The 9,190-nt window shown below is 34.3% G+C and overlaps 1 long non-coding RNA gene across 1 annotated transcript; it reads right to left on the reverse strand.

The window, feature by feature from the left end:
• Window positions 1–201: 201 nt before the first annotated feature.
• Window positions 202–1,289, reverse strand: LOC149232822 (uncharacterized). The gene is made up of 3 exons (XR_016248190.1): window positions 1,016–1,289; window positions 710–803; window positions 202–620 (listed from the first exon to the last, which is right to left on the reverse strand). It is a non-coding gene; the product is annotated as an uncharacterized LOC149232822 (long non-coding RNA).
• Between the last annotated feature and the right edge of the window lie 7,901 nt (window positions 1,290–9,190).

The following is a 9,190-nucleotide window of genomic DNA, read 5'->3' on the forward strand; positions in this document are numbered from 1 at the left end:
ACGTGATTAAGGTAAATCGAAATTGAGAGGCCCAAGTATTCTAATAATATCATATTTTAGGAACTTTACATAAAGAGATTTTATATTTTAATTTTAAGTTTATCAAGTTTATGAGAATCTTAAAAAAAAAATTAATGCATCTTAAAATCAAATAACAGAAGAAAAGAGATGTAGCAAATTTGAGAAAGTGAAAATACAAGATAGAAAATCAACGAACCACGTTGCCTTTTATTCTTAACTTTCGAACCAAGTTACATCAATAAAGCTTTGCCACTGAATTCTAAAGGGCTGTAAGCAAATGGCAAAAAGCAACTAGAGCAACACTGACTATAAAGCACACATAAATCTGTTTTCACTGTAAGAGTGAAATAAAAAAATTGCGGTAATTATAGAACATAGTTTTGTTATCATACAGTCTTTAAATCTCATTTTGTTTAACACTGACTATAAAGCACATAAATCTGTTTTCACTGTAACAGTGAATTAAAAAATTGCGGTAATTATAGAACATAGTTTTATTATCATACAGTCTTTAAATCCATTTTTGTATTCCCATAGAAGATAGAACTTCTCCTCAGCAACACTCTTCGCACACAAAGCAGCAGCACAAAGCGGCAAGGCTGCAAATCCAAAACAAAACAAACAATAAATAACACTAAATCATATCCCAACCAATCAATAAATATATATAATTGAATTGAATTCATACCATGCTTCAATGCATCCTTTTTCTCCTCGTGTCTTCTTTTTAACAGGTCCAGCTGCTTCAGCATACTGTGGAGGAGGAGCCTGAGTGGGATACCCTGATAACCACATTAAAACCCTTTTAATGAAAAATGAAATCTACCACTTTTAAAACTTTTCTCAGCAAGTCGGAAATTATGATCTATGGTTTTTTGTGCGTAATCTGCGATCTATGATTTTCCTGCAGATTTATGATCTTTGCATGCATAATTTCGTGATATAAATATATACTTGATGAAAATAAGAGAAAAGGAAGCACAGAGAGCCGAACCTGGCGGAGGATTTCCTTCAGGGTATCCTGCAGGTGGTGATTGAAAATTGTTGTTAGACATGGCGAATTTCTTCAGAGTCGACCTCCGGAACTTTCAACTCACAGAAGGTAAGGAAAAACGATGATGATGGACTGATTCTGGAACTTTCAACTCACAGAAGGTAAGGAAAAACGATGATGATGGACTGATTCTGGAAGTTTCAACTCACAGAAGGTAAGGAAAAACTACGATGATGGATTGATTCTGTAGTTCTTGATGGGTTCAGAATTGATGTTATATACCATTGAATGAGAAATAGTAGCGAGGCGGTGCAAAGGATATGAGAATAGTCCACGCGTTCGTTTGTAGAACAAACCGAGTCCTTTAATGCTCTAACGGTCAATTTCAAAGCGTAATTTTAAAAATTTCAAGTAGAACATATATCTGGTAACACGTTTTGTAGTTTTACGGATCTAACGGTCAATTTTAAAGCGGAATTTACACAAATTCAACTTTGGGACATATACCTGGTAAGACGGTTTCCACTTCTACGGATCTAACGGTCAAATTTAAAGCAGAAATTATACAATTTCAACTTAAGAACATATACGTGGTAACATGTTTTGCAGTGTGACACCATGCCACATCATGTCAACCTTATCCCGTCCCAGCCTTGGCCGCGATATGATTTATGTATTGCCGTGTTGATGAAGCAAAGCAAAGGCTCGGTGTCACTTTATGATTTGTTAGGGAAAACATCAGCATTAAGAATTGACTGTGTATTTTGATGCCTTGTGCTTTCACGCCACTAATATGTGTGGTTATAGTTTATTTTATTTATTAAGTTTTGTATTTGATTAAATTTAATGATTGATATAAAGTAAATTTTATTATAATTTAGGTTTCTGGAATTTTGATGTTTGGAATTTATGTGTAGTAATCTTATCTATATTTTAAATATATTAATAAAATTATAGCTACACAAAAATTAATAATATTATTTTTTAATTTACAATATTTAAAATTCCAATCTATGATATTTAAAATTACGAATATAAATATTATCCTTTTATATATGTGTAAAAGAATCCAAATTTCCAAAGTTCTCATTATCTCAAAGTGTTTTATAAAAACAAATTAATAATAATAAAAAAAGTCGGCTTAGAGTCCAACTTTTTCAAAGTTCTCACAAATTAATAATAAATAAGTCGGTGGTAATTAATAAACTAAAGAAAATATATTTTATCTCTTTGTAAGGTAGCTGGATTATATTTAGAATTACGAATATAAATATTATCATTTTAGATATGTGTAAAAGAATCCAACTTTTCCAAAGTTCTCATTATCTCAAAGTGTTTTATAAAAACAAATGAATAATAATAAAAACGTCGGTTTAGAGTCCAACTTTTCCAAAGTTCTCACAAGTAATAATAATGAAGTGGGTGGTAATTAATAATCTAGAGAAAATATATTTTATCTCTTTATAAGGTCGTTGGATTTGATTAGAAGTGGTTAATTTCAAGTGTGAAAGGTAGTTGGATTTGATTAGACGTGGTTAATTTCAAATGTGAAAGTGTTGACTTTGGGCAATCTAATAAATTTAAACAGCCTTTATTGACTCGTCTAAGAAATTACTAATAAAACTAAAATTTCTTATAAAAATGTCAAATTGTAACTTTATATAATGCGTATGAAATCAAATCAAATATTCTAACTTTTTGTAGAATGCGTATGAAATAAAATCAATATTATATTTTATTTAGCTGATTTTAGTTTCACCGTTATATATATAAAATTTTGTTTGTAGTTATAAAGATTAAAATTTTGAATTTTATAGTTTACGTAATAGTGATTATTAATGTAAAGATAATTTTGAGAAATATTAGATTTAATTTGGATGATATAGTAGTTTGAGTGTATGGCATAGAACTATATGTGGTTTCGGATTCAGACACCCAGTCAAATGGGCCAACTCAAGTCTCGCCTCAGGGCAAATCTATTGCTACATCTCCAGTGCCAACTCAAATTTAGTCTTATGCCAAATCCACTGTTGCATCTCTAGTCATAATCTTGGACTAAAAAGTTCATCAAGAAATTTGAGTGTTGGTTTATAGTGGGTAAAAATATAGGTTGTTTAGTGTGAGGATGTTTTTGTCCATTTTGGTTTTTTGACAAAGTATACGTATTAAGGTAGGCATTTTAGTTTTCCAACTTGGTTCAGTTTACAATGGTAAAACTAGAAATCATTGAGAAAGCGATTGCAATGTAAATTTTTTCTCATCTCAATATTTGAAATTTGAATCTCATGGTTTACAAGATACTTCATAACAACATGATTTCCAATTACGCTGCTCCCCGTAAGGCAATTCAATGTATATGAAATATAACAAGTTTTATATTTCATTAAGTGAATTCAAACTTCTAACCATGTAAAAGGTTTTTAACTAAGTATATATATATATATATATATATATAAAGTTATAAAATTATAATTTGAAAAAATTAAATTATTAAATTTCATAAATTGAAAATAGTAAATGTAATTATAAATTATTCTCAAATAAAATATATAAAAAAATACACAAATAAAAATTAAATCTATATAATTATTTTTTAGTTTACTAAAAATATATATTCAACCAAACTCCAAATTTCAACATGAATATGACAATGATTATGAAAGTTTATGGTAAACTTTGTGTAATTCTCAATAATATGCTAGACTAGCACCAAGATCAATTAATATTGAAATAGATTGGTCATGGATAGTACCTTCTACTTCCACCATAGTGGATTGGTGCTCCACGTCACGCTCCACTAGGGTTGTGCTAATGCGAAGAATATTTCTGGCTATCATTAAAGTTGGAGGCCTCTTGACCATCTTGAATATGTTGAACTGCTTTTGTATTGTAAAGCTAATTTCTTAACAGGTGGTATTCACCACAACCCTAATATTTTAATGTCTCCCGCTCTTTCCTGTTAGATCCTTTGTTGTTTTCAATTTGTTTAGACCCATTTCGGGTCTGCATTTTTTATTTCTGGGACTATCCATTATTTTGTTGAAATTACGATTCTATCCTCATTTACCATCTTGCTTGAACTGTATATTCGTTCTCCCCTTACCATTTTTCATTGATCACTCTTTTTTTTGTTAATCCAAGATTTCACGTTCTCATTCTTCTGTTTGGCTTGTTGATAGAAAATCTTTTCCTTTCAAATAACTTTGTGCATCTATCTTGGGGTTATCATATTCAATTCTTACTTTAAAAGAGAACGGGAGACAACTTGAGAACCACTAGAATTTTCTTTTTCTTCCTCTATGTGAGGTACATAATGTAACAAATGCTTAAATTTAGTGGTCAACTCGTCCATTGACATATGTCCCAATTTCAAATAGTGAAACTCCTTTTTCCTATCATCAAAATATCGTTTTGTAAGATATTTCACCTAGAATAATCACTGAAATTCTTCCCAGCTAGCCTCTTTTCCTTCCAAGTTATCAATTGTTCACACCTCTTCCCACCACAGTGACACTTTTCCGTGCAATTTATAGTTGGCCAACTTGGCCTTCAACTCAATGGTATAATTGTACGCTTGAAAATACTGATTTACTTTCAATAACCAAGCCTCTGTTGCTTCCTTAGGTTCCTCATTATACGTTGGGGGTTTAATTTTTTGAAATTCCCCATGTGACTCCACTTTAGGTTTCATTTTATTTTTGGATGAGCTATGTTCTCCGTATTCAACTCTCCCTTTCTCACTTTCCCCTTCTTCCTCCATTTACTTCTACTTATTGGTTTCTTCTCTATTTTCTCCCTCATTCATTTCCTCCCCATTTTTGGAATTTGTTTTTTTTTTTTGGTGTAATTTCTAATTATTTTCTCTTGATCGGCACTGGCTTTTAATAATCGCTCATGATCATCAAAGAGGTTTGGTATTTCATACTTTATATTTGCATCATTTCCAACAGTTCTCTATTAAAAACCCGGGCTTGCTATCTCAATTGTACATAAGTCTCCTCTTCACTAATGTGGGTACCTTCAAGAAGTTTTGTCATACTGTCTTTCTATATCCAATTTCCTCGTTTATATCAGCTATGCAAATTTGAAAGAGAATATTGTTAGATGAAAAATTGGAATCATGATTGACCCAAAGCATTAGTTTTGAATTGTAGCTTTGATACCATTTATAACATCTCTTAAAACAAAATACTATCTATAGATTAATAAAATATGACTATATTACCTAAATGGCTCTCCAGGTGAGATACCTAGAGAGTGTTTGTAATGGCTCTCCAGGTGAGATACCTAGAGAGTGTACAAACGCTCATACACGCTATGTTAAATCAGGAGAACAACCTAGTACATATATGCTTTCACACTAATAGGGTGGTTTCAACCACTCCCTAGATAATAGGATCTGAGACCTAATATTAGAGTCTCAATCCTATCCTTAAACAACTAACTGTAACTTTCTCCATTAATTCTAACACTCTTCTTAATGGAGAAAGGGTACTGAAATAACGTATGCTTGTTGGTCTAGTCTCAGCTAGGCTTACAATTTAAAAACATGAAAAAACTTGGTAATAGACTTTTCATTTTAGTCTTCTTGCAGTAGAGCCCATACTTGTTTATCTTGAGTCGAGGCTTCATATTTGCTTTCCTCGACATGAGGTAGTGATATCTCTTCACCTCATTTTTTCCTAGTGATGGAAAATTTGAATTCTTATTCTCGCCCTTCTCAAGATTATGACAAGTTGGATAGGAGAATTTTCCCTCTCACTATTTCCGGTATCAACCATCTGAAAGTCAGTTATGATGTCTTCATCATTCATTGATGTAATGTCTGCACACACATAAATATTAATGAGATCATCACAATTTAAATTCTCTCTAGCTTTGTCTTCTTCTACCCTGTCTTTGCAATCATCTTCATGTGGCTCGTCCCATTGATATCCAACACTTTGTTCCTCTTTACACCCTTCCTGAAGATAAAATCGTGTGCCTTCAATGCCCACATGAGAAAATCATCATCATCAGAATCGAAAATATCTAAACATATAGACATGTTGTTAAGGTCCAACTTATCTCGCTTCGAGATTCCTTTTTCAGCTCCACACAATCCTCTAACGAACTCCAACAACCCGGTTACCATGCAGGTGGGAAACTTCTCCCTTTGGCATCTCTTCAACTGTAGAACCTTGTAGACTGCCCTCGGCTCTGGTGACGAGCAACAAAATGACCTCTCACAAGCTAGAAACATTCTCAATATCTAATTCTGATATATGTAATTAGCACTTTTTGATAACCTATATTCCTGAAGATGGGTTCAAATCAACAAAAAATTTCGCATTTTCTGTGGCATATAATAATTCAAAAGAAAATTTACCCAATTTAATTTCAAATCCCAATTGATTTTCAAATCTCCACAATCTACAACATAAGTTTCTCAAACAATAAAAATTTCCAAAATGATAATTAAAATATGGCATAAGATGAATTCAATCCACCATAGGTAGAACGCTGCCTTTGTAGCAATGCCTCAAGATCCACACCAATGTTACACAGGTCTTCCGGCTTTCTCCACGCAGTAAGCAATTCCCAGTTACAGGGTCGATCCACGCAATTTTAACACGCCCCTTATTTTTTCAAAATAGATCCATGCTCCACACTGTTGCCGATCTCCTCCACGCAGCCTCCATGCAGGCCTCAACACTCTGCTCGAGCTCCACATGCAACAAACAATTGTTTTATGCTATGTCGGCAGTCCTCACCACCGCATCACGCCTTCCACAGATGTTAAAAAACGATGCAACAATCGCACCAAACTTGGGCCACTAATGTTACTCCACCATAGAGCAGATCATTCACCCACGGGGCTATTCTTAATACAGGATGAGCGCACTTCACCCATGCAGCTCTTTGAGTCACTACACGGCCATGGTCACACAGCCATGGTCACCACACAGCTCTTCTCCATCACCACGCAAATTCAATTTGGAAACGACGCTTCTCCAGCAATCTGTTACCATAGTCTTTACCGCGCACATGCAGGTCCACAGTTTTTACCGCGCACCCTTCTCTTCGGCGTTCAAAAACAAGCAGCCACGGTCACACAGGTTTTCAACAAGAAGCACGTAGGTTTTTGTTTAAAACAGGGTCGGCTCCAATATACACCACGCATTCATGAAGGTCTGCGCGACTCGACACCAAATATATGTGACGACCGATCAAAAGAAAAATGTGTGGAGGGTAACAGTGGGATCAACGCGTTTAGCCTTCCAATCCAAGCGACGATTTCGCCTTAGTTGCGCCTTTCAAACAGCTTATAGGATTGACAATCTTGAAGCTTTGATACCATGTTAAAATATGACTATATTACCTAAATGGCTCTCCAGGTGAGATACCTAGAGAGTGTACAAACGCTCATACACGCTATGTTAAATCAAGAGAACAACCTAACACATATAGGCTTTCACACTAATAGAGTGGTTTCAACCACTCCCTAGATAGTAGGATCTGAGACTTAATCTTAGAGTCTCAATCCTATCTTTAAACAACTAACTGTAACTTTCTCCATTAATTCTAACATAGATACATTTTCACTTTAATGATTTTTTTATTAACACTGGAGATGATCATCAAAAGTAGAATCATATTAACTTGATCATTAAAATTCCCAATAGTAATTTGTTTTGACTTTATAAGAATCATGAGTTTATCTCACATTCATGGAATGGCCCTTGGTAAGGATGTTTATCTTAATGTAACACAGATTATATTTTTTATATATTTTCCAATTTTGAAAATAATTTTACAGTTTATCGAATATATTTATTTTATGCATGCCTTTCTTACTCGAACCATGACCATATAGCAGTTATTTTTCGTTCTAGCAACGAGGGTATCCTTCATTAAATGTATGTTATGATGTTCAAACCTTCGTTTTGCAAAAAACATAACCTAAACATCAATGTCATGATTGTATTACTGTATCAAGCTTAGTTGCTTGAGGTATGGATCCACCTTACATATTTCGAAGGAGTATGGTTAGCGTGGGCTTGATATTTGGTGTCGGTCACAAGGTTTCACTTTAACCTATAAAACCACGGTTCTGCACTCATAATCTGACGTGATAAGTTTGGTAATGTTTAATATCCATGTTGTAAGTCCGGCCACCATGTTAATTTACTGCAGGGACAAGGATTTAGAACCCTCGTTGACTCTGCATGACAACCGATGGGAGTCGATCAAATTATGGTACAAAAACATGTCATCTTATCCACTGCTCATGATCTCTAGGGTTTTTGAATTTACGACTAGGAGTAATTGGGGTTGTTTTGGTGGTAACTACCCACCACCACATCGACGTTCAACGCACCTTTGCTTCTCCAACCGCTCGAAAGTGGCTTTGCAACGTAGAGTTTTGGGTAAACCCTTCTTTCTATCCTTCATCGCTATGGATATAGTCTTCCCTGCCTGTAGCATGAGGCTTTCAGTCTCCTGGAAGGGAATTCTGGTTGGCGACTCATGGTATGCGACGTTTCTACGTAAATTCTTGTATTTCTTCCCTGAGAGGGTCACACCAAACAATTGTATCCGAGTGGTTTTCTTGCTCCTTTCTATTTTCTTCCATGAAGGTGTCTTTTATACTGTATTTTTATTTTTTTGAAAGGGTCATTCATGGATTTACCGCAAGGGTTCACAGTAACTTGGAAAGAATTCTCCTGTCAAATTCTTTGAGCTTAACAGCACCTGCACCTAGTAATTGTTGGTTCGTTTCTTCTCAGGTTATTCCGTTGTAAAACACTAGTAGGATTCCATCTATTGTCCGTGATTATTTGTCTTCCTTTTGATTTAAAATGTTTCTTCCTTTTCTCACGGGATGAAGAAACCTTGTCTAGATTCCTATCAACCCTTGGTTAATTTTCGATTATCCTCTAGCCATACTCTTAAATTATTAATACCCATGCTCTTAAATTATTAATGACCGTTTTTATTCGGCCTTTTTGTCTAACTCATCACCTCTTTCCTTATGTACAGGTTTGACTCTTTCTGACAGCTTAGGGTTATACTTCTTTCGACAAATTATTTTCTTTCAATGGCATATTACGGCTCGACACTTCTAGGTTTTTACAGTTTTAGTGTTCTCTGTCCAGGGTTCACGGCCATAATGTCGTGATCCTTTTTCCACGG

This window comes from Pinus tabuliformis, chromosome J (assembly GCF_031772625.1).
Source record: "Pinus tabuliformis cultivar Carrire ecotype Pingquan chromosome J, CPIR1, whole genome shotgun sequence".
Taxonomy (NCBI): Eukaryota; Viridiplantae; Streptophyta; class Pinopsida; order Pinales; family Pinaceae; genus Pinus; species Pinus tabuliformis.